The 24,807-nt window shown below is 39.9% G+C and overlaps 1 protein-coding gene across 22 annotated transcripts in view; it reads right to left on the minus strand.

Annotated features, from left to right (window-relative positions):
* Window positions 1-24,807, minus strand: part of ARPP21 (cAMP regulated phosphoprotein 21) — a 197,305-nt gene that overhangs the window by 137,734 nt on the left and 34,764 nt on the right. For 7 of the 22 annotated variants that reach the window (XM_059849201.1, XM_059849173.1, XM_059849164.1 and 4 more), the window contains exon 1: window positions 870-1,147. The exons of 1 other annotated variant lie outside the window; for it this stretch is intronic. The gene's annotated coding sequence lies outside the window, so the exon portion shown is untranslated. Of the gene's footprint in view, window positions 1-728; window positions 831-869; window positions 1,150-3,859; window positions 4,016-24,807 lie in introns of those variants that run through there. 14 more of the 22 variants (XM_059849191.1, XM_059849183.1, XM_059849138.1 and 11 more) reach the window with 6 other exon arrangements.

A 24,807-nucleotide genomic window follows, 5' to 3' on the forward strand; every position in this document is an offset into this window, starting at 1 on the left:
TGGCTCAGCATTGCAATGGCAGAGAAGTCAAACAGGTGATACACAGACACTTGTGTGGCTCTCTAATGCTTTTGTTTCCCCCTCCCGGCACATTTACAGCGATGTCACAGGGCGGCGGGATGAGTTTTAAGCAAAACCGCACACACCTGGAAGCGCAGAGACACACCTAGCACGTAAAAATGCACCCGGAATCCGAGCGTGTTCCCCCCGCTGGCTGACGCGGTGAATGAAGGCAAAATAAATAACAGCAATTAAACAAGGCTGCGCAATGGCTGCACTAGATGAGCAAGCCGGGGTTAGATGTACAAACGATATCGTTTGAGACGCACAGACAAGTAGGCAGAATACAACAAGCGGAGTAACATGAACTGCTTTTTGTGAAAACGGGACACCTAACAATAAGGCTGTAACACCTGGACTGTGATCCTCCTCCACTGCATGCAAAAAGAGATGCCGAGGAAGCATCAAGTAAATCTGTTGCCCTCACACCGCCACCCATAAGAACAATGCCAGTCCAAGCAGCCCAGGCTTGCCCTCCAGCAAACACGGCTTTGAAAGCGAATCCCGCGATGCCGTTCACAAATCAGAGAGTAAAAGTTGAGATTTTCTTAAGAGTTTGATCCATTTTAGCTAAAATGACGGCTAGGAGGAGGGTGATCTCCCCCCGCAGACCCCCCTCTCCCTGGCGCTCGTCCCCCCTGCCCCAGCCCGGCTCCCGGCCACCTCACCTCCGCGCCCGCACCCGACCCGCCTGCGCTCCCGCCGGCAGCGCCTCTGGCGATGACTGCCGGGCGGCCGAAACTTTGGGAAGCCGCCGCCCTCCGCGGGGCAGGCGGCCCCGCCACCGCGCCGAGCCCTTCCCGCCCTACCTGGCTGTCACCACCGCTACGCTGCCGCTCCGCAGTCCCGTGCGAGGCTCCGGCTCCAGTACCGATGGCATCCTGCCCCGTCGCGCTACAAGCGACACCCTTTTTTCCTTTTCTTTTCCCTCCCCCTCTAGTAAATACCACATCTTAGAGCCGGAATCCTGCAGCCGCTATTAATAATTGCCTCTCGCACGCAATAAAGGCAAGCCTCGGTTCCATACACAGCTCCTGTTTCTCTCTCTCCACTCCACATGCTCCAGCCGCCCTGACCTCAAAAATTAAAAGATCACGGGGAAGGGTGGCGGGGGGGTGGAGGGGGGATGGGGCGAATGACTCCAACGAAATGATAGAAAACACATGCTAGAAGAAAAAGAAAATAGACAAGAAAAAAATCGCGACAACAAAGAACATCACGCCACACAAATGACAGATTCTGCTTTGGCTTCCTTGGGCTTTGTTTTTGGTTTTTTTTCGTTTTTTGTTTTTTTTTTTGGTTTTTTTTTTTTTTTTTTTTTTTTTTACCTTGCCTGCAAACGGGATCTGCCCCCAGCGTCTTGGCGGCTCGGGCTATTTTTGTTTGTTTGGTATTTTTGGTTGGCCGGTTTGTTTATTTTGCTGCGGATACGCTGCTGTTACAGTACAGCGACTGTCTTCCTGAAAGACATGGTCTCTTCCTCCGCCTCCGCCGCGGAAGGAGATCTGCCGCCGCGCCGCGCTGCTCGCCGAGCGCGGTGGCCGCGGCGGCACCGCCCGACCCGCCGGCCGCCTCCTGTCCTGTCCTGGCCCGGTCCGCCGCTCCGCCCGCCTCTGCCCGTCCGCTCTCGGCGCCTGCCTGGATCCCCTTCTGGTTCGCTCCTCTCTCCCTGTCCTCGGTCCTTTATCTGCCGCGCTCCCGGGCTGTACTGTCTGTCTGCGAATCTCTCCCTCTGCCTTTCTCTCTCTCCCCACCCACGCAGCGTGGTGCGCCCCGGACCGCAGGCAGCGCCGCGCTTCGGCTCCGCCACTTGCCGGCTCCGCGCTCGCTGCGCTCAGCACCGCTGCCCCGGCTGCCGCACGGCACCCGCTGGCCCCGGCGCCATTGCGCTGCTCCCCCTCGCCCCACCCAGCCCCGCGCACGGCCCGAGATGCCCGCCTGGGCCGGTGTCTGTCTGTCTGTCGGTGGGGTGGCTCTGTCGGTCCGCCCGTCCGCGCGCCTGTGGCTTCCCGCACGCGGACCCCCCAGTCACATTGTTTCCCCCCCTCCCTCAAGCCCTCCCCCGTCAGCCCATCCTCAGCCAGGAGCAGAGAGACGAAGCACCCGAGCGGGGCTAATAAGGAGAAAGCTCGTTAATCACCTCCGATTCCTTGTTATTTGCTCCCACCCACTCCCTGTCGCCCCCGACACACGACCCCCCCAAGAAATATAAAGAGGGAAGGAAATGGGCCTTGGCTCCAGAGGACATCTTTAAGTGAAAGCTCTGGGGAGGGTGGTTTTAATTATTATTTTTGCTGGTGCAACCTGACAGCCTTCAGGCTGATCAGCCGAGCTGCTGAAAGGGGAAAAAAAAGCAAAAACAAAACAAACAAAAAAAAAAAAAAAACCAAAAAAAAAAAAAACTGCAGCAGATTTTGGGTGGTAGCAGATGAGCCACTAAAAATGGGGCACATGATCCCCTCCCCCTCCCCTGCCCAGCATGTCTCTATCTAGGATCTGGCTTGATGATGTTTCCCTCAGTGCCTTGCTGCACACCATCAAGGCAGAGGGAAACAGGCAATTCACCAGCACACGCGTTTCCGATACATGAAACCGCCGCTATGCATTTAAAACCCGGGCCTCTTGTTACCCAATTGAATACATCCAGGCATTCATCCTGCACCCAGCCGAGAAAAGGGCATTTACCTCTTTGCTAGGTGGCTATTAATATGCAGTAAAATTATAGCTTTACAGCGCCAAATGTAATTTCCATAGATCATTTAGAGCAGATCCAGCAATTCAGCTGCTGGAAATGCATGTCTGTGAATAACCATGCATCTGGTACAATGCCCTTTACTACAATAACCTGAAAGGAGACAGAAGCGTCTGGTACTAGCTGCAATTAGTAATCCTATGGATGAAAAATAAACAAGTCAATAAGTACAAAGCAGCAAGATCTTATGAAATATAGACATCATTTCTGTCTACGGTGATGCAAATGACCCAACTCCCACAGACAGACAATTCTTCTTTAAAACACACAGCTAAAAATGCACTCCTTTCATGATGTGCTTTCAGAAAACCCTAGTTAGAGAAGACAGTTTGCCATAGTTAATGAATGTAGCAGAACTTGCGTACCAGTAAATAGGGACAAATATACAGAAGGCCGGGGGAGTGTTGCAGGAAAATGTTTGCTGTAGTAGGTAGTATCCTTGCACCCCTGGAACACCTCTTTCCCCTTAGAAGCAAACACCTGCTTTTACTGGGGACTGCTGAATGGAATCAGACTGGAAAAATACAGTGAGTGATGAGCCACAACAGGGTGTGCATTAGCCAGCTCTTGGTGCACACTTCAAGTGATTAGAGGCATTCAGCCAGGCCCACCAAAACCTGCTCTGCTAATGCACCTCCTGATGCGGTTTCCTCCTAGGATGGTTGTGTGTGGCTCCATGTACTTTTAATTTCATTCTTTAGCATATTCCCTTTAATGCTGTGCTACAGGTTCCAGTTGAAAGCAAAGAAACCAGCCGAGACACTATAAATGGCACTTGTGTGCTACACCTGGTGACAGGGAAAGGACCAGTTCTTTGCTTTTTGCCATTTGATGTTGCAGGCATCTCAACAATGGAAAAGTTAATTTTCCAATGTGGTTATCAAAACTATTCTGAACCTACAGTGAAATGGAGAGGGCCTCACCTGGCTGCTGCCTATCAAATGATTAATCCCAAGCAGGGTACCCAAAGAAGGGAGAAAATGCACTCTGCACCAGGACACAAAAGCAGTACTCACTCATGCCTTCACTGAATGCCTTGCAACTCACCTCCAGAAGGGAAGGGGATGAGAACGTTTTGGAACCTTGCTCCAGTCACTAGACACCATGTACATGTAAAACAGCCACGTGTCCACAGCTTGTCTCCCAGCACTGAGATACTGGCGTGTCTTCACAGTGGGAAGAGCCAAAACTTATACATCAGATCTGCAAGAAGGTAAAAATTAATCCAAGCTGTAGTCTGGTAGATCATTCCACCCTCTCCTACGAGGCTGTATGTGCCTGGAGCAAGTTACCGAATGCTAAAAGATGCCAGCTACAGCAACACCAGTGGAAATAATCAGGAAAAAACCCCAGTATCACTCCAGTATCACGTATTGCAATTTTTTAACTCAGAATGTTGAATAGCATCAAACACAGCATGTGAAAATAAGTGAAATTGCCTTCCTTTGTTAAGAAGTTACCTCAGACCTTCTCATTCAGATAATAATCTGACAGAATAGGCAGCCTCCATCCCTTTCTTCAGGACTTTGTAGAAAGAAAAATCATAATCATTGCACAAACATAATATTGAAGAGGTGACAAACCATGGCAATGACTTGCTGCTGCCTGTTCTGATCTGTAAACATGGACAGGGATAATTGTCCATTTAATCTTCATGAAAGGCAGCACTTTCTTGAGCACAGCAGTTTGGGGTCGGTTGTCTGTCTCTGCTCTTAGACACGCTTAGGATGGTTCTTGCACGCTGGGCTTCAAAGGATGAGACTGGACGCTAGGTTTTTTCGGTCTTTAGTTTTGTTTATTATCTCTTATCTAAAAAGTCTTTTTCTCTGTTTGAAGGATTTGACTAGCATGGCAGCTAAAGGCACTCTGCCCACTTCTAAGGCGGCCGCATCTTTTATAACAAAAACTACGTATATCATATTTACATTTTTGTTCCCAATACTTATCATTTTCGTCACTAAGTACACTTTCATCTCAGATTAATCTACAAGTGCTAACACTACTCTAGAAGATGGAAGACAGGAAGAAGAAGGAAAAGCCTGGTGGCACACCCTGATTCTTCCATCTTGTCTCTACCACCCCCCTGTACTGAAACCCCAAAATTTGTGATTCACCCTATAATGATATCTTCCCTTCACCATTTACACCCGAGTGGTTCTTGCAGGTTCCATTTCCTCATACATCGGTGGCACATCTCTAGATGGATCAAAATCAAGCCACCAAGTGCTTTTGGCAACATTCGAGGACTCCCGAGCCCCCCAAGGGTTCTCTCGGCAGCTCTGGACATCAGGAGTGATGTGCTGAGCTCCCACACAGCAGAAGCTGTGTTTTTAAGCAGAAACTGAACAAGATCAACTCTTCAGACTTCTGACGCCTTTTTTTGTCTTACATGACCAAATTTCGAGGGTAATGGGAAAAAAAAAAAAGACACAAGACCTATTTCACCAAGTACTTTCTTGAGCAAAACATCTAACCAATTAACCAGCAGCCCATGCTTTCCCGGATTCTGGTATTGCCAAGTGCTCTTGTGCAATAGAAGCAACATATAGAGGTGAAGCACATGGGAATGTGCACGCACAAATGCCTCAGCTCAAAATGACAACAGATTATATTACTTGTTCACTGCAAGCATACTTTTTAGCTATGATATTTGAATTTTACTTAGAAATCAAAAAAAACCTTACTGGGCTCTCAAAACCCAGTATCAGACTGGAAGTATGAGATGTCAGAAAAATAAACAGAGCTTCTTGCACTTCTGCAATCACGGATTCCTGGGAGAGAAGGCACGTGGTGTTACTAAATACCTTAATAAAATCTTGCACAACTGGTTGCACATTTCTTCTGCTTCTAGTCATTTCTTAGTGGAAAAAGCCCCTCTAACATGTAAAATCTGTTGTGTTTTGGAGTTATGGAATGGTTCAGTTTGAGGCACAACAGTATGATAAGCTAACTGTTGATGTATTTTATCATAATCTTATGTGAAAGAGATCAGTTTTAGGGGGTTTCATTTATTTTTAAACTCCTTTCCACTTTTATTTTCTTACATGTTACAAGCAAATTAATCATGCATAATTTGCAGACGGACTTAAAAATATAGCACGTCTGTTTAAAATGGCACTTTACAATATGTAAATATAGCCAAATTGCTCCAGTTTTTCTCAGGAAGAGCTAAAATATTTTTTTCAGCTACATCTCAAGTAAGGGAAAATTACCCAAGCAATTTGTGTAAAGCATATAGTGGTATCTCAGACTTGACAAAAATAATGAAGCTTTATGCTCTTTCCAATGAACTCAGAATTTTGCAATGGATGTCATTAGGATTAAGATCAGGTACCTAAATCTCAGATTCTTTCTTTGGAGAAAGATCAATGAACAACCCTTTAAAAATATAATCTGTTGCTAGAGGGGCTGAGAAAGCTTTTTTTTTCCCCCACTGAAAACAAAGAATCATTTCTTTGTATCTGACATTTCAAATCCCCTCATAGTTTCTTTTGGAAATCCCGTCGTGTTTGATGTGCCTTATCTGTGTATCTTGAAAAGGACATTACAGTGTGGAGCTCCTCACCCCACACAAAAAAATAGTTGCCTGATCCCCCCCTCAGACCGGAAACGGTAGCTTCTGCAGCACTGTTCAGCTGTGACTTTCAGAAGAAGATGAGCAGGAATTTGAACTCTTGTCTTTGACAGCTAGCATTTGTGCACATTGTCTCTCCTGGTGTAGCCTTTTCTTCAATTTATATTTACAGCCAGGAAGACTAATGAACTTTCAGGTCAGAGTGTAGGAGGGCCAGTGGCCTGTTTCATGGGCTGATGAGTGGCTGGCAGCTCAAAAAAGGATGTACTAAAGTGACCACAGAAAGGGCTCATCAACAGGTCTCAGTTGCACTGGACAGAAACACATTTCTGATATAGGAACTTAGCAAAGTAGTCCTTTTTATAATATGTATGTGGCATGCATGATAGGGCAAAGCTACAAAACATGCAGTGGTGAATAAGGGAAAGAGTAGAAAAAAGAGAGTCAGCTAGAGTGTTGTGAACTGTGGTGTTAGAATGGGTGAGAGAGAAAATGGTGAGAAAAAGAGGAGGAGGGAAAGTCCCAGGCAGAGAATGCAGTGAGCTGGTTATCTTGAGATCTGTGATTCATTTTGGAGAATGTGCACTACCTCCACATATTAGAGTAGGGAAGGAATCAGGCTGAGGAAATTCCAAACACTTTCAATAGGATTTATGAGCTTTAATAAACCAACAGCTCAGGGTCACCTAAGAGCCCAGGAACTGCTTGGCTCACAAATATGAGTGGCTCTAAGGAGACATATGACAAACACAGCATCTGTGAGAGAGAGTAGTTGCAGCCCTTGGTGTAGGAGCCGTAAGAGTCACAAACAACTTCTACTGGCAAAAAACAGCTTCCCATCTAGATCTTACCAATAAAATCTTTATTGCTGCCCTTTGTTTAAAGCAAAGTGTAAAAGCATAGGTTACCTCCCAGCACACCTGGCCAGCAGACAAGCTTTGGTGGCAATTCTCAGCTATCATAATAAGATGTGTGTAATAGAGGCTTTCAACAGATGCATGGTGTCTTTCTCACTGCTAAAATATTACACACCTACATCTGCCCTAAGGTGCCCTGGAAGAAGGGAAGCTGAGGGACCAGGGAACTTCATGGGAAAGCAAGTGGATCCAGTAATGACAGAGAGGGGGAAAGAAGAAAAAAACAATTTTGACAGGAGTCCCCACTTACCTTACAGAAATCTTACGAGAGCAACATTAAGAATAGCAGTAAAACATGCTTATGGAGTTGTAGGTTTGCTTTAACTCTCAAAACCATGTATATTTTAGAGAAGACCATCACCCCAGCTGTAGATTGGATACCATATGAAAACCTAGACCATGAAGTTGGCAAATGATTTGGAGGTGAAAAAAGAAAGATTTGCTGTGCCAATCAGTCCATGTAACTCTGAGTACTCACTAACACCAACTTCTCAATTTGAAATTCCCCTGAACATGGTGCCCTCTTAACCTTTCCTTCTAGAAGGTCTAGCCTTCTCTGAAATGCCTGTTTTAAATGTAAGTTTAACAGAAGGGTCCCAATTCACATGAGGCCTGGACTTACCTTGCAGGTACTTTTCACAAATACTCTTCAACCAGACACCATTTTTCAGTTTTCCTTTAAAATTTTTAAGAATAACATTTATCTTCTCCCATCAGAATCTCTAGAAAGAATCCTGGCCACAGGGTCTGTGTAACCTGGATGTGTTGGTTTCCTACTGCCCACCCTGCCTCACTGCAATATATGCTCTGAGGCTCACATTCACTTTACTAACTCAGCCAGTGGGAGAAGCAGCAAACAGCAAACATTGGCCATGAACCTTTTTCAAGAGGAGGTGAGGGTGCCCTCCACAACAGAGTCAAGAGAGTAACAGAATTTTCTGGCAGATCAATTCACAATGAAATTAAGTACTTGCCCCCTTTAAGGCCATGTTATGCTTTACATGCAAAATTGTGTACAGATGTGCCAAAGAACAGGAGCAACCAGGATAAAAACCTAAACAAAATTAATCAAACTGAACAAAAGAGCCTAACCAGCTAATCACACTTTCCAAAAACAGCCCTTTACAAACTACTGGAGGCAACCTCTTTTCACAGCTTGTGAGGATGAACAAAACCATCACGCTGTTTTTGTTCATCCTCAGTAGAAATGACCAGAAAAGGCAGATAGGTAATCACAATTTGGTACAGTCACTGTGGCTCTACTTCGAACCATCCTACTCAAAGATCCCAAAAGTAGTAGCAGCCCCACAGTATGGAGAGAATAATTCTTGCTATGCCATCGAAAAAACTTTCAAGTTCTGTCAGTGGTGAAAAAAATAGCCTTTGTCATACAGTTGGAAGTCATAAAGGTTTTTCAAAGAGCATGGATTAAAATCCTACTGAAGTAATCACCCTCACCTCTCCACTTTCACTCATTTGGACCAGTGTTCCTTTCCTTAAAACTGTCAACCAAATATGAGATTAATTAGCATTAATTTAGCAATTTTCACAAAACTTGGAATTAACTTTTGTGTTGACTGCTGGGCTGCAGAAAAGAGACAGTGAAGAATAAATAGCTGCTTACATAAAAATTAGGTCTTTTTGACACAAAGTGATGGGGGCAGTAAGAAATCCCCCACCAATGTACTTCATGGACAGAACACAAAGACAGATATTTAACATTTCAGCATTTTGAGGTCTCGGGCCTTCCAGGTCTTGGAGTCTTAAGCATAGTTATTTCTAAGTCACTTCACTTAAAATAATACCGTTCCCTCAAATTTTCTCCAGCTGCCTTCTTTTTGTTTCGCCTTGCCTTATCCACTAGACATATTTAAATTTTCCTTTGTTTGGAATCTACATTTTTTCACGCCCTAAAATTATAGCCTTTGCAATGTGCAATAACTGTAGAAAGTCCCTTCACTGAAAGAGCAGTACATGGTACAATTTTAGCATCATATAATTTCCTGCATAATTGTTAAATCATTTTCTTCCTTTTCTGCCTCCCCCTCTCTTTTTCTTTTTTTTTCTTTTTTTTTCATATAAAGGAGAGAAAGATTCAATGTGCATATCCAAAGAGAGAGACAGACAGAAAACTTCATGCCACACAATAATGTGCTACACTGCAACTCAACTTTATTGCAACAGCAGTCTTGTATCAGTGACAAGACTTTCCCTATATATTGGATTCAGCATTGAACTCGGTACCCAAAGGCACTATTGGTTGACAAATGTAAACCTCCTTGTGTGTTTGTGACATTGTAACCCCAAATATCACATCATAAAAATATTAAAACAAAACTGTTCATAACATTTTCCTATGCACCATCTGGACCTTACAAGAAAGCTGACATTATCTGTCAAACTAAAGATAATGACATTTTCTCTCTTTTGTATTGTTAATGTTTGTCATCGCAAATTTCACTTAAATGCTCCAATTACATTATGACATTCTTAGAAACTGAATGGCACTAATGACTTTCATTATTATTTACACGCTTCCTTAATTATAAGGCTCTCCCTTTCATTCACAACATGTTCTCCCTCATAACACTCGCTCCGATATAAAGCTAATGAATTTCAAACTTTCTATTACATAAAAGCCCATGATTAATTACTCAGCTTCCCAATCTCTTTATGATGCACAATGCAGAGCTCTCCTGTAGTGATTCAGGAAAGGGGGGGGGAAGTGTGGAACTTTTATTCCCTCCTTAGTAAAAGCAAATAAGAGATAAATAAAGTATCTTTTGCTTTAAAATGGCATATGCAAATTTAATTGAAAACAAATACACATCAAACCATTCCTCAGGAGAAAGCTAAATATCTCTACATCAGCTGCATGTAGTAAACAGGATAATAATGTCTATTCTTATAATCTTTAATTTTTCATGACGAGAATTTTTTAACATAGTTCAAGCAAATGAGAGGGTAGAAGTAAAAATATATGGTTTTTACATAAGTGATTTAGTGTCGTATGCTGTATCAGTAAGATCAACTACTTATGGGGTTTTAATTATTCACAATACTGGACTCCCTCATTGATAAAAAATAGACAAGACAAAAAAGCCCAAGGTTTTACCAGCACCACACCAGTTGAAGGGTAGTTGTGACAAATATAAATTACTGCACTTCAGACTGCCAAAGGTAATACAATAAACCAGAGCCTAGAAGACTTTGAAAGACATTGTGGAGGCACTTAACAGTCTAGCAATGAAATTCAGAGCTCACTAAGTACTGACACGGGCTGCAGTCTGCACAAGCTGTACATGTCTCAATGCCTATGCTGCCAACAGAAATTAGATTCTGGCAGCCAAAGGTAAATTTACTGACAGCCATGGGAGAAAGAATGGGTTAGTTAAAAGGTGTGGCAACTTTTACTCCATTTGCTGGCTAGTAAACCTGACCTTAAGTTTGGGGGAACCTGTACATATAAAAAATTTATTTCTTGCCATTCCAAGGAAGTTCCCTTTTCTGCCTCTCCCAAGTTAGTGAAGCAGGAGTCAGTATTGATGTAAGTACATACAAGGAATATAGTTCCTCACGGGGCAAAAGCCCATCCTATCATGAATTAATTGACGGATATCCAGCTATGAATGACATATTCATTTAGAGCAAGCATGAGACACCTAGAGTGATGAAGATTAACTTGTCAGAGCCCTTTACCTATGTGTTGTCTTTATATTAATTCCTACTGCTGATCTGCTGCAGATAAGAAAATTTGCTTTGTTGTGAGAAAAGCCTTTTCATTTCAAAATTTGGCTTGTTTTCTTTTTAATATCATTATACTTTAAATTTCTAGTTTCCAGTGTCATGGAAAACTCAGGAAGCATATTGCATTAAATAATTCCATGGAAGTTCAGTACAATGCAACCATAAAATGTAACTTCAGCCTTGTGAAAGCTCTGAGGTATGGTAACTATAATTTGGTCTGTATGGTCCTACACAGCAAATAACTTGAAATTTTCTCGAGGCCTGATCCAAGGTCCACCGAGTAAGCTACATAATCATCCTACTATCTTCATTTGAGCTCTCATTTCAAGACTGCTACTCATCAGCAATTTGAATTATGAAGCTCTCTAACATCAGACAATGTTCTGTAGTTTAAAAACAAAAAACAAACTCAGATTAATTGAAAATCAGTTCTTCCATTCTCTTTAATGTTGTTTTGCATTCTGTGTATGTTACAAAAAATTATTAGGAGTACATTATGAAGCAAAAAGTATAAAACACTCCTATTATTTCTTTAAATCCATTGCCAGAAGCCGAGCTTTAGAGGGCAGGCAGGCTGCTGGCAGATATTTAACAAGTATCAGATGTGGAAGAAAGGGACACAGATGCAGAAGGAGAGTAGGTCTCAAAATAAAATTAGTTTTCTGACTCTAATAAAATTACTTTGTTTAGCAATCAGAAAAAAGGCAACTATTCCAGCTTTAATCAACATGTGATTTGGGGATTCACCATTTTTTCTCAGATATTGTACAGCTGCTCTGTGTAAATAGAGTCCTCCTGAAATCTGTTTTTTCTCAAGATTCATCTGCTTTCTGTGGCTATTGCAGTTCATCTTCTTTTGCTGACTCTGGGGTCAAGAGCCCTGGACTAAGATATCTGTAGGATATGTCTTTTATTTTCAAAGCCTCCTGATATTTTGGGCAGAGAATGTGAGGCTGTCACAAAGGCCCAGATTATGATCCTCAGTCACCTTTACATGCCCACAAAAAAATTTCAGAATGCACTCAAAAAGTCTTTGATTGGCATAAGAGATGTCCTATATACTCTTGAAAAATTGGACTGTGACCTTAACTTGTGGTTTATTTGTTGGTGTTTTATATTGCAGATAATTTTCCTTAAATTTTAGTGATTGATGAACTTCAGTAGATGCTAATCTTGATGACTGTTTTCATGTAAAATAGTTTCTATGTTAGACACCTTCATAATTTTCCAATGTTATACAGGAATAATTGGACTCTAAAGAAAAGAGTATAGTCCTTGGACTCCTTCAGGTACTGACTATTACTAATAGCAGTCAGACAAAAGAAATGAGACATCATAGACTAAGACTCAAACATAATAAAACAGCTAGGCAAATCTTTATACAAAGATATTAAAACAACTGCATAATGTTCATAAGGTTCATAATCATGTCAGAACAGGTGAAATTAGTCACAACTGTGACTAATGGGACACCTAATTTTACCTATTAAGTGGCACGAGGATTTGCAGTTACAATCTTGTGATCCATTGTTAATGCAGACCAGACTTGTGATAAATTTACAGCCCACATGATCTACCCATTAATATAACAATTAAGATAAATATATTTTAATGGCATATGGCATTATCCTTATGCTGTGTAGCTTTCAACAGTATTTCTCTTGTAATATTTGTGTCATGAAATTCTAGCTGTTTAAGATAATTAGATGTGTTTATATCACCATATTCCCCCAAAGATGAATTAGACATAGGCCCTCAAGATTTCTTGTGAAGAAGAAAAGATTTATTAAATAATTTGAAACTGAGACAGGCATGGCAAACAGAAATGTTTTTTAAAATATGTAACTGTTACCTGGCCCTGTGGTCCTCTGCTTATAGAAGTATGTGAGGCATGAAGTCTTCTCCCCATTTGCCTTTTCTGTCTAAGGAGAGCTTCACAGCTTACAGAAGCAAGTGACAGAGAGCAGAGTGGTTCAGAAGAGAGGGGATAGGGCAGAGAGAAAGGCAAGATGCCACTATGAAGCTAATTAGTGGTGGTGGGGAGTAATCTGCTGAAGCTTGTTCTTACAATTGATTTTGTTGTTGCATGCAGTATAAGATCTCTCTCTCTATGAGCCCACGAAAGATGAGCTGTGCATCACCTGGGAAAGCTGCATGTGAAGCAACGTCATTAGGCAGAAACCAGGTCTTTATTTCAAATATCAGGGCTCTGAGCCTGATTCTACCTTTTGTTGAATTGATCATTTTGAGAAATTCAAGCCGTTTCCTGCCTTTGTTTGTTCTTCACAGCTGCTTCTTCTGATCTTTCTTCTGGCTGTTGTAATTCTGGGGAAAGTACTATCTGTCATGATGAACTTCTGTCATGGCAGTCTGCAAAAATGTAACCTCCTACATCCCAGTCTGAAAACAGAAACAGTCTCATTGAAGACGATAGGAGTTTTACATTGATCTTGGCAGCAATCTTGTTTGCCAGTAATATCATCTGTATGTATTCTTTTGAAATGTCTTGTATTGATTAAGATAGTTTTTAAAAGCACAAACAATAAATTATTCATTTTGATTTATAAAGTAGTTTTAGTAAATGTTTATTTCAGGAAGAGTATTTTCATACAAATCAGAATACTTAGAAAATAAGCCAAAAAACCTCCCAACAAATAAGCATTTCCCTGTAATATAAATGTAATATATTTTCTATAATCATAAACAAAACTAGGAAGCTCTTTCCTGAAATGCCTCAGAAAGGAATTAGCCCATCAAGGCAGGAAAGCCAGTGAACATCATAAAAGACAGTGCCTTTATGGAGAACATGTTACTATCAGCTCCCCGTCATTGAAGGCACAAGCGCCTCTGACTTTTCATCATATGAGTATATTGAACAAATTGTACTACATCTGCAGCAGTAAAATTGCAAAGCTCACCAATTTTTGATAGAATTGCACATCACTTGAGGACCTAGATTAAAGTGATACAGGACAAAACCAAGACAGACCCAGTCATTTGGAAATACTGCAAATCATGCCCTACAATGGAGAATAGCACACATTAGGGGCATGAATTTATTAAAAAAAAAAAAAAGCGCTGCAGTAAAAGCTTAGCTGCACTTAGGTGCATCTCTCATTCTTATTGTTTGTACAATAGTTGGTACAGTAAACGGTATTTTCTGTGTATGCCTGCCTCCTACTAGGAGCTGGCAGCTTTTAAGCTTGACTGCAAGGATGGGGCAGGTACTCAGCCTTGCATACCTGAGTAGCACAGCCAAAAGTGGTGTGCTAATTTCCAAAACAGCAGCAGGGGAGTCATATTAGGGCCACCAGTAAAAGCATCACAAACTCCTAAATAGCACAGATCTTTCCTTTTAATTGCAGTGCCTAGCAATTATTTCAATAGTGAGCATTTGTCCAGTGTTCCCTGTAGGCCTTTTTTCAGCTTCTGTGCACTGTTTATTTTGCTGATGCTCCTTAGCACACATGTTGATAGCTGGTAAAACAATATGCATCTACACATCCATTTGAGAAAACGTGCAGAATTAAAAGCAGAGAGCGTTTCAATGCCAGTCTTCTCCAAGATTTTAGTGAACACCTGTAAGAGAGGTAGCCAACAGCTGCCTCATGTCTAAGACAAGATGTCATGTCAGGAGTGTAAGAAAAATTAGATTTTCCAGTGATACAGGACTTCACTCACAAAGTATAACAGTAGTACACCTTGTGGGTCCCCAAGATCCATGATTTATGCTGTTTTCCCCTTCTCCATTACCCTTTACCTCTAAAAAATAAACTGTTTCAAACTTTCTTTGCCCTTCTATTCCTCCGTGTTCTTATTGTTCTGTGTCCCATGCACTCTTCTTTCTCATTTTCCTTTCCCTCTCTCCATATTCATGCCGGAGGGTATTTCATGATGAGGTTCTCTAATCAATCGTCTGACTCATTGCCTTATGGCAGAATATTGCCATGGCTAATGACTAATATGACTGCAGGATTTCCAAATGTCATCTTATAAGATCTTACAGACTGCCTATTAACTATTTGTTAGCCTCGCCAGGATTAGCTGTGTAGCAAAATAAAATGGAATGATTTAGCATAGGAAACTCATTTCTCAGCAGCTGATTTCTATATATAGGTATAGCCTAAATAAACCAGTGTAGGACAAAGTATTTCTAAACTGAGAAATGCTCCATTTATGAACAGCTTTTCCTATGATAATCAAAGTGTTTATTTGCACAGTGAGGTGACCAAAAATAGTAGCTGAAACTTTCTACTTTTTGGAAGATTGCAATTCATTTTTACATTCAAATTATGATTCATTATAAAAGAAGAAATGTGTGAAACTTCCTAGACAAATAGTTGGATGCACTGTGTTTGTTGATTTTTATTTATGCATATAAAATACTTTTTCCTCCATATTATAATTTTGCGATGAGCTAAAGAATGGAACAGTGTATTTTCTCTCTGCAAATGCCATGTCCCTGAAAATTATATTTTTCCTTTCAGTTAAATACAGTTATTCTATAATAGCAAATTAGTTTTTTTTTTAATTGGTTCTAAAACAACACATTTTCTTTTAATAAGAGGAATTTTTTACACTGATAAGAATTATAACAAAAAGCAGCAAGAATGTAGGATGTACAAGGAGAGTTATCAATGATTTTAATGTCTGACAAGATACAGAGGATGCTTTGCTGCAAGCCTAATGATATTATTATTATTATATTATTATTATATTATTATTTAATATTATTTAAAGACACATATGTTTGTTCTATTTTTCTCTTCTTGCCATGCTCGTGGAAATACAAACAGTCTCACCCCTTTGCCTTTTTCAAATTCCTGCACTGGCATGAACAAACAACTAGCTAATCACGGGAGGTTGATACTTCCTATGAGCAATCAACTGTTACACTCCCACAGTTTGGCCATTCCTAAAAGCATAATAGTAGTATTCAACCATCTTTCTTGCACAAAACTAATTTCAGCATTGAAAAATTTCCTAGATATCCACCTGTAAATACTTACTGACACCTTCTTGATCAACTCATCTGGTAACCTTGCCACGGATGGTAAAATGACATTGATGTGAAACAAACATCCTCAGTGATACTGTGACAATGCTGAAGTGTGGGGGACTGATAATTTTTTGCTGATGATTGTCAATGAATTAGCAAGAAGCATTATCTTGGGTATAAAAGAACAGAGCCTATAGCTGCAGAAGAAGATACAACATCAAATTGGGAAGCGTACTGTAAAGATTGGTGTTAGAAAACTACTGAATAACATCACAAGTCCTTAAACTAGCTATTCTCATTGAGAGATCTTGTTAGATCATCAGATTGCATAGATGAGAAACCTGCTCCCATTGCTTGCGTGTTTGTGGAGTTAAACACAATTAGTATTTCTCCAGATGAATTTTCATTCATTAGAGTTGGAGAGCCAAGTAGAAAAAAACACAGTGGAACTGAATTTGTTTCCTCTTAACAAGCAGAGTTTTCTCTGCGCGTAGGTGTCACAAGTATGAGAAGCACACACTGAGATTGGCTCTAGTGGCTTTCACAGCTCTGTCCCTTCTCCAGAGCCCTGCAAGCCCTGCTTTGCTTCCTCAAACACCCAGCCTCCAGCACAGAAACAGTAAGGACTTCCACCATATTAACTGGCAAAATCCAACACAGCAGGAAAAACTCCACCTACCTACTCAACCAGTGCTAATTTGCTGACAGCCCTCATGTCAGCCAAAACAGGGTATGTCCTCCATCAGTCTGCCCATATTTCTTATTCATTCTGTATATGTGGCATTTTTTTCCCTCAGACCTCAATATGCAAAGATAAACCACTGCTGACTCAATCCCTTGGTTCCACTTCAGCATGTTCACATCAGGTTATCCTATCGTACAGTATAATTAGAGTCACATCCCTACTAATAATTCCTCTAAGCCCAGGATCTTGTTGAAGAAAGTAGAATTTTGGAAGCAGGGATGAAATCAATGCTCTGCTGAATTCATGCCACTGATTTCACCTGAGCCTAATTTTTATAACTCCTCTTTGTAATAATGAGGGTTAGACAGCAGTGGCTAAATTTTAAAGTTGCTTATTTCCTTTTATGTACTGTCAAAACCTCATGCAGTGTACCTAACACACTGCCTTAGAAAACTGTTAAAATATTAAGGCTATGTGGTTGTCTCAGTTTTTAAGGGTAAATATTGCAGGGGGTTTTTTTTGTTTTTTTTTTTTAATCAAGTGCAAAACTTTCAAGGTGTTGAATTTGTAGTGACATTTGCAATGTTCCTGAGGCATCATAAGGGGAATCTGTGAATTTTTAATAAAGATGATCGATAAGGTTTGAGAAATATTATATTAAAATTTATATCCCAAGCCCATGATCCTGACAAAGCTGACACTTTATACATACTCAGTCATCATAAGTTCTATCATTTTTCTTATTTTGTGAAAATACTACTGATCTTATTTTGACCATCAACTATAAAAGCAAACTATTAAACTCCTCATTTAATAAGATAGTAATTTTACAATAGGATTTAAAACTCTAGGTGCAATGAAGTCTACATCAAACACTGGCTTAAATCTCTTGCACTATAATTCATATTTGTCATCAGAAGGGGGTAAAAGTTTTTTTTTTATTATTTTTAAAGCATCTGTGGCTCACGATAGCAAAGGTTGTCTATTCAGGAACATGCTTTAAATTAACTTGGGGGGCTGTTAAAGAAACCTACTCCCCACAGCTGAACTGAAATTAGGTTGCTTTCTTTCAGTTTTTTGAGCAGACAGATAATCTGAATGTTCAGTTTTGCATCTGCATTATACAATTGCTTTTTTATTCTGAGTCATTTGGTAACCTCCAAAAATAGTTCACTCTTCTTGAATTAGGTGCACAGTGTTATAGATCATGTAGACAGGAAAGCCCATCTTGCTCCTGCCCAGCCAGAGTGCTCCAGGGCTCCCAGATCTGCTGGGTGGCTGCAGTGTATCTTAACTCTAGCAGATGTCTCTGCTGCCCTCGCTCAGAGCCAGAAGGGAAAATAAAAGAGAGAGAAGCAATGGATCACAGGCCAAAACAATTGCTCAGTTCCAACAATAAAACACTATGTCCATGGAGGTGGGCTGGGAGAAAAGAAAATATTTGTTTTTTTTCAGATCAGTGCCCAACAGCTAGAATAGGGGGTGATACCATTTTTGCAATAGAGGAACCATCTGTTTTGCACATAAACCCCAGACTTTGATGGAGTCAGAAACGTTGAGTCCCAGCTGTCCCAGTGATGTCCTGCAAATAGGAGTCCAGGAATGAAGAAGTTAATTTTTTTTCTTTTTCTGAAGTACTATTATATTCTTCCAGGATTATTTGCTCAGGTGAATTAGATTCTCTTTTGCTTTGCTTTTTAACTATGTGATAGGTGTTGAGAGAATTAATTTCCAATAAAAAATAGCCTCAGCTGGCTGGTGAGACAAGAATGGCTGTTGGAAAAATTAAAGTCCAAATGAAAGTATATTTTAAAACCTAATTGAATCAACCATACAATTTAATCAAAGACAAAAAAAATCAATCATGAAATTTGAAAGGACTTTCAGGTGAATGAAAAGTTACTATTGTCAATCCCAGATTTGCTGAGGAAAAAAACCAATTTGAGAACAAAAATAAGAACAATGTGTTAAATTTCATGTATACCCTATAAACATTTCATGCAATCAATGTAACAAAGATGAAAAAATAATATTTTTTTCATCTTTTTTGTTACTGCAACTTGTGGAAAATCCTAGCATTTTCCATGTAGTTCTGCAGAAAAAAGAAATGTATGTGTCTCACATTCTTCTTTCTGATGTTCTAAGAAGGTCACAATATTAATGGGATATAATACTATACATTTTTTGTTAAGAAGAAATACAGGTTATTTTCCTCATGTAAAATGAGATCTTTCTGAAAGTATTTGTTGTTATTGTTTGATATCAGTTGCCTTAAGAAAGCTTGCCCCTATCTGTTCATTTTTGCAAGGGCCCTTCCGTCAACTTTCATCCCCTTTTTTTTTCTATTTATCTCTCCAAAGGAACTGGGAAATAGAAGGAATCATATTCCACTTCCATCACTAAAACCAGGACACCCTTTTCTGCTGGGCTGGAAGCAAGGATGGCTTTATTAACTGCTTCCCTCCAGGACAAAGCTCAGCTATGCATTCCCTGAGAAGTTTCTTCTCCCACTAGATAAAAATAAGGTGCCTCCTGGGGCTTGCTCTGTGAGGGTTGAGGTGATGGAATTTTTTTTCATTTTACTGCACCTAAATTTTCTGTGAAGGTGGGGCCATTTGAGAAATGTGCACACACACCCATATGTAGAAGTCAGTGGGGTAGATCTGATTCTACCAGAAGCCCACTTCTGATCGTCAAGTGCACTAAATAAATACTGAAATAATTCTTTATAAGCCTCTTCCTAGCACTTAGGAAGATATTTTTATCTTAGCACTTAGGAGATATTTTTCTTTATCCATACCAATGACCAAGATTCAAGTGTATGAGTTTTGCAAACAATGTGCCATAGAATTTTGCTGCCATGGTGAGGAGGATTCATTTTCTAGTCTTAAACATCCCCATTTGAATTCCACCATCATTGCAATAAAGGCTCTTTGCCACCACTCAGTGCTTTTTGTACTTTTATGTCAACTCTGAATCTTCTTATTTCTAAGATAATCACTTTTCACTTCATATGAGAGCTATCTTTTGCTTTTATTCACTGTCATCATTCTTTTCACAAATACCTTCTAAACCCATAGAAACCTCTCTAAAAAAAATTGACCTACAGTTCTATACAGGTCACTCCAGGTGAAAAAGTATTTGTGAGTCACATAGAAACATGTCAACACTTGTCTGTACTGTTCACAAGCACCTAATGATTCATGGCATTTGTAATTAATATTTTTAGCCACAAATGCACCTTGTCTGCATAATAATAATAATAAACCTGCATGCTGATGTCCCTTTTGCCATCTTACTGGTTGTAATGCAAAAATCCTCTGAGGTCTGTCTAGGAAGCAAGAGACATTTTTTAAAAAAATGCCAAGATTTCAATATTCTACTTCAAAACAAGATTCTCAAATATTTTAAGAAAAAGGAAAAGCAGACATGAGAGAAGGTGTGCACAAACCACACCAAAAAAACCTTGACTGCTCTCCCTGGGACCTTCACAGTCTCCCAGTGGCACGTAGCTTACTTGTGGAGGATCATAACCTGAATCTAGCAAAGCCCTCTGATTTCCTCTCCCTCCCTCTTCTGTGAAAAAGACTAGCAGATAATCAAGATGAAATTTTATTTTTCAAAAACAGTTGAACTCCTTTTGCAGACCTTCTACTATTATGAGGGATATATAATGTAATTTCAACACAAACATTTGGAACAAATTTTTTTTTTTTGTCTATATAACCATGTGTATACATTAATATCAAACATGGGAAAGTCCATAATGCAGTAAGATTTGAAAAAAAAAACCACAAAAACCACCAATTTTAAGGGAAAAAGCCAAAATGACCTTTTCCTGGAACAGTTTGTTTTGAATATCCAAAAATCAGTGACATTCTTAACCTGAAGTCAATACTCTTTTCCATAATCTGGCTGTATGCTCTGTTCTTCACTTTGTAACTTTTTCACATTAGAGTTTTCTATATTTTTCAACTTTTTGTTTCATTCTGTAGAGCAAAAGATGGAAAGAAAATGAACTCATGGCAAAGACTGAGCTTTAGTGAAGCATTTGATTGTCTCTGGAGAGTGTTGGTGAGAAAGCTCTGCTAGCTTTCAATTGTTTTGCGAAAACTAATTGTTGCTAAATGACACTTTGAAATCTTGCATGTGCAATCATATGTATTAGGTAACCTTGATTTAAGGCTGGAGGAACATGAGAAACAGTGCAGAAGAAGAACTTGGCATGGATCTCTACTCATTTATATGATCAATTTTATGATTTGCTGTAACATATTCTTCAGCTAAGGCAGTTGGGTAATACAACTAGGAACTCAGTGGAGCTCTTATAGATACTTCTAAATGTTGGCACCTCCTAAAAGGATGCTCAGAGCACCAGAATGAGAGCATTTCAAACAACCTCATCATGTTGTGATAAAGGAATGCCTCTTAGTTTACTTTCTGAATTTCATGCTTTTTTGGCACATTGAAAGGCCTATAAATATATACAAGTGTGCATATGTACCTGCAAACACAGGCACGAACTTGGGTTAAATCTCCCCCTTCTTTTCTTGCTTAATCATGTAATTCCATGTAGACCTCTGGCAGCACAGCGCAGCACAGTACATAATACAGGAATGATGTTATCTTTTCCATCCAGAAAGAAGCCCTGGCTCTGTGGATCCCTAAGCACAGTAAGCACAGAACTGCAACTCCTGTTCATGGCTGGTGCTTCCAACACAGGCTGTGCAATGTCTCTGAGACACGAAACACACTGTACTGAGTGGTGCTAATAGGCAGGCAGTCCTCCTAAACTCTGTAAATCTCTGCTAACACTGTCAGCCCGAGATCTTGTCATACATGTTGCAAAATCGGGTCTTCGATCCCCTGCCTGGAACATCTTATTTCCTTTTTCAATGGAAAGTAATTCATAGGCTTATGCTGGGTAGCACATGTTGATGTATCAAACACAAAATGAGATTTAGGAGCATGAGTCATGCTGATGGGGAAGTATTTCTGGGCCGGCTTTTTGAAAGCCTCCTCTTTTATTATCTATCTTTTAAAGAAAAAATTTGCCATTTGTGAAACTTTACAAGAGCTTTAGTTTTCATAATTTGTAAGAAGTCCAACTCATCAGAAATGTTAAAGGTAATGACAACAGGTTTTCATATCTTTTAAATTAGCTTCTTTGTCTTTAAACAATCTTAAGTCAAAAAACTTTTCCTGTACTTTCCAGAATTAAAATGTTTTCAGATTTCTGAAATAAAAGTATGCAATCTTGAAGCTTTGGGTTTTTTGGTAAGTCAAATGCAGCTATAATTGATAGGCATATGCATATATTTTCAGTTAAATTCCAATTTTTTTTTTAACAATTGTGAAAAGATGGAATTTTTTTTTCATACCCAAATCTGCCACAAAGCATGGCAGAGCCAGGAGTTGATTAGTTGATGAGATATTCTATATTTTAAACTTATAACACATTTCTCTGAGTTATTTCCTGAAAAATGCAGAAAAGCTCTCTGAAACTGTGCATCTCAGCTGGGTTTTTCCCCTCTTCTGTTTTGCTTTGTGAGAGAAAAACAATATAAAGAAGCTATATTCAAGGATGTTATTGAACTGTCAGTTAACTTGTAAAACACATAACCTTAGAAAATAAATCTATCAATATTTTGGCTTGTAGTGGTCAGTATGTAAGGCTGAAGTACATCCAGCATTGTATCATAATGACTGATTGATGATTTCTTTAACAACAAAACTGTAGATATCAATACACAGTTGGCCACAGAGATAAACGAAGAATAGACTTCTTCAAAAAAATGATGCTATGTTCTTCAATTTCCACTTCTGGCTTAAAAATTACATCAAATAAAGCCTTAATTTAAAACAGAATATAAAACCAGACACCTGTCCTAATAATTTCCATTACCTTACTGATAACATATTAAAATTTGTAATTGCTGCTGATATCAGGATTTCTCTTCAGGCATTTTATTCAGGACTTATTATGTTCACTATTTAGTTTTATTATTTACCTAAGTCTCCCTGGAAAGTTGGCTACTTTCTTTTCTTTTTCCCAGCTGGACAAATTTCCTTGCAAACTTTTACTATCCATTTTTTTTCAATTGCTCATTGTTACTGATGTTTTCTTAGTCACAGCTTTTTTTCAGTTTGTGCCAAATTCCTTTCATTTGCCTAAGCGGGCTTATTACACTGGTCAGATGCTAAAACATCAACACCCTCAATTAGGAACACCTACAAAATATTTTTTAATGTAGGAAATCACTATCCTGGCATAATGAAAAGCAAGCTTAGGGCTCAAAAGCACACAGATGCACAGAAAAGGATGCATACAAATAAATGTATTGGTGAGATGGTAACTGTACATTGAAGTGTAATCAGGTATTTTAAAGATTCCATGGTTTATTGCCATCACAGATACACCTCTTCATCTGTCCACAACCTTTTCAGAAAATAGGTGTTGCATCTAGAAGAGACCTATGAAGCAAGACACCAGTGAGAAGGAGCAGCTGTATGAGCCCTGCTGTTGTGTAGGTGCCACGTGTTGGGGGGAGGCACTAGAAAGAGGAATCACGACTCGGAGGGACTGAGGTTGTCATCCCTGGCTATGCAGTTGGGATACGGTGGAGCAATGCGTGAAAGTCACCAGCAACAAACAAAGCTATAAAGATCTGTCTGAGGGAGGCTTCACCGAGAATCCTAAAGTCCCTGTGCTGAAGGAGGAGCCCCACTGTGTGTCTGTCGAGTTAGGGGGAAAGGGCCAGACAACTTTTCTTGGCATGCTCCATGCATTTGAAGTGGAGGAGGGACAGCTTGATCGCCAGAGACACAGAGAAGTGATTAGCAACAGAAGGAGAGAGCAAGATGCACGTACACCTCATAGTTTTCCTTGATGTTTTTAGTGCTAGGTTTTTGCCAAAACACCCAAATTCGTTAATTTGATAGTAAAAACATGGTTTTCACCTTTCTATTGTACCACATAAGTAAAATATTACTCCTTAAAAAGTGACCGCTTTTTATTTATTTCTATCTTTTTTTGTGAAATGACACCTTACACACACACACACAGTCTCTTGCTTTAGATATAGCATGCCCTAAAATGTAAATTAATACTGCAAAACTGGTTTGCCTCCCTGAGCAACTGAAAAGCATCTTAAGCTGTGATACTCTCTTTTTCTTACTTTCTTGTTCTTACTTGTAAGAATGTCTTTTTTCATTTGTGACTAACTTAAGCTTGCAACTCCATTACACGACCTATCCAGTTAAACTCCTAATTGATGGAGGTGGCTTTCAAAGCATTATACACAAGAAAAATGAAGCAGAGAGAATACTGTGAATGGTAGTAGCACACAACTGCAGCACTTAATTTCCAGCTTACCAACCAAGTATATCCATATATTTTTACTTCTCATCATTGCCTCTCAATTTCCAGTGCTTTTTTTTTTTTTTTACTGATCAGTACTTCATGCCATATTGTAGCACAATAACAATGAGAAATTCCACTTGCTACATGAATTATGTAGGCTGGTTTCAAAACCCCAATGAAAAAGACAGAAACAGCAAAATTGTGCCCCGAGTGGTGATCTAAAGGTTGCTTGATGTAGCTCACCAGTCTTGCCAAGAAAAGTAAGCCCCATGGGAAAGGGGTATTGATACCAGTGGACAGAAAGCATTAAAGATGCTCTGGAACAGAACAGCCTCCCTGAATGCTGTTTCAGCACAAAAGGGGGGGGGGGGGGGGGGGGGAAACTTCCTAGACATGAATTGCACTGCCAAGTGTCAGAGGGTGTCCAAGAAAGTTACAAATTATCTGAATTGTGAAAAAAGAAAGAGTGAAAGGTGATTTCACATAAATTGTTGCTCTAAATTGGCTCAGTGCATTGCAGAACCCCCCTTGACTGCCTAAAAACAATCAGCAGTTGACAAGCAAGGCCTACAAAAACTAACAGATCATAATTGTTCTCTCTGTCTCACACTGCTACTTTGGGAAGCCAAAGCTGTCTTCCATATAGGCTGGATTTTCCAGTGGAGTTCCCAAGTAATGCCATACAGAGACCTAATCTGGGGCTGGTAGAG

This window comes from Haemorhous mexicanus, chromosome 1 (assembly GCF_027477595.1).
Source record: "Haemorhous mexicanus isolate bHaeMex1 chromosome 1, bHaeMex1.pri, whole genome shotgun sequence".
NCBI lineage: Eukaryota > Metazoa > Chordata > Aves > Passeriformes > Fringillidae > Haemorhous > Haemorhous mexicanus.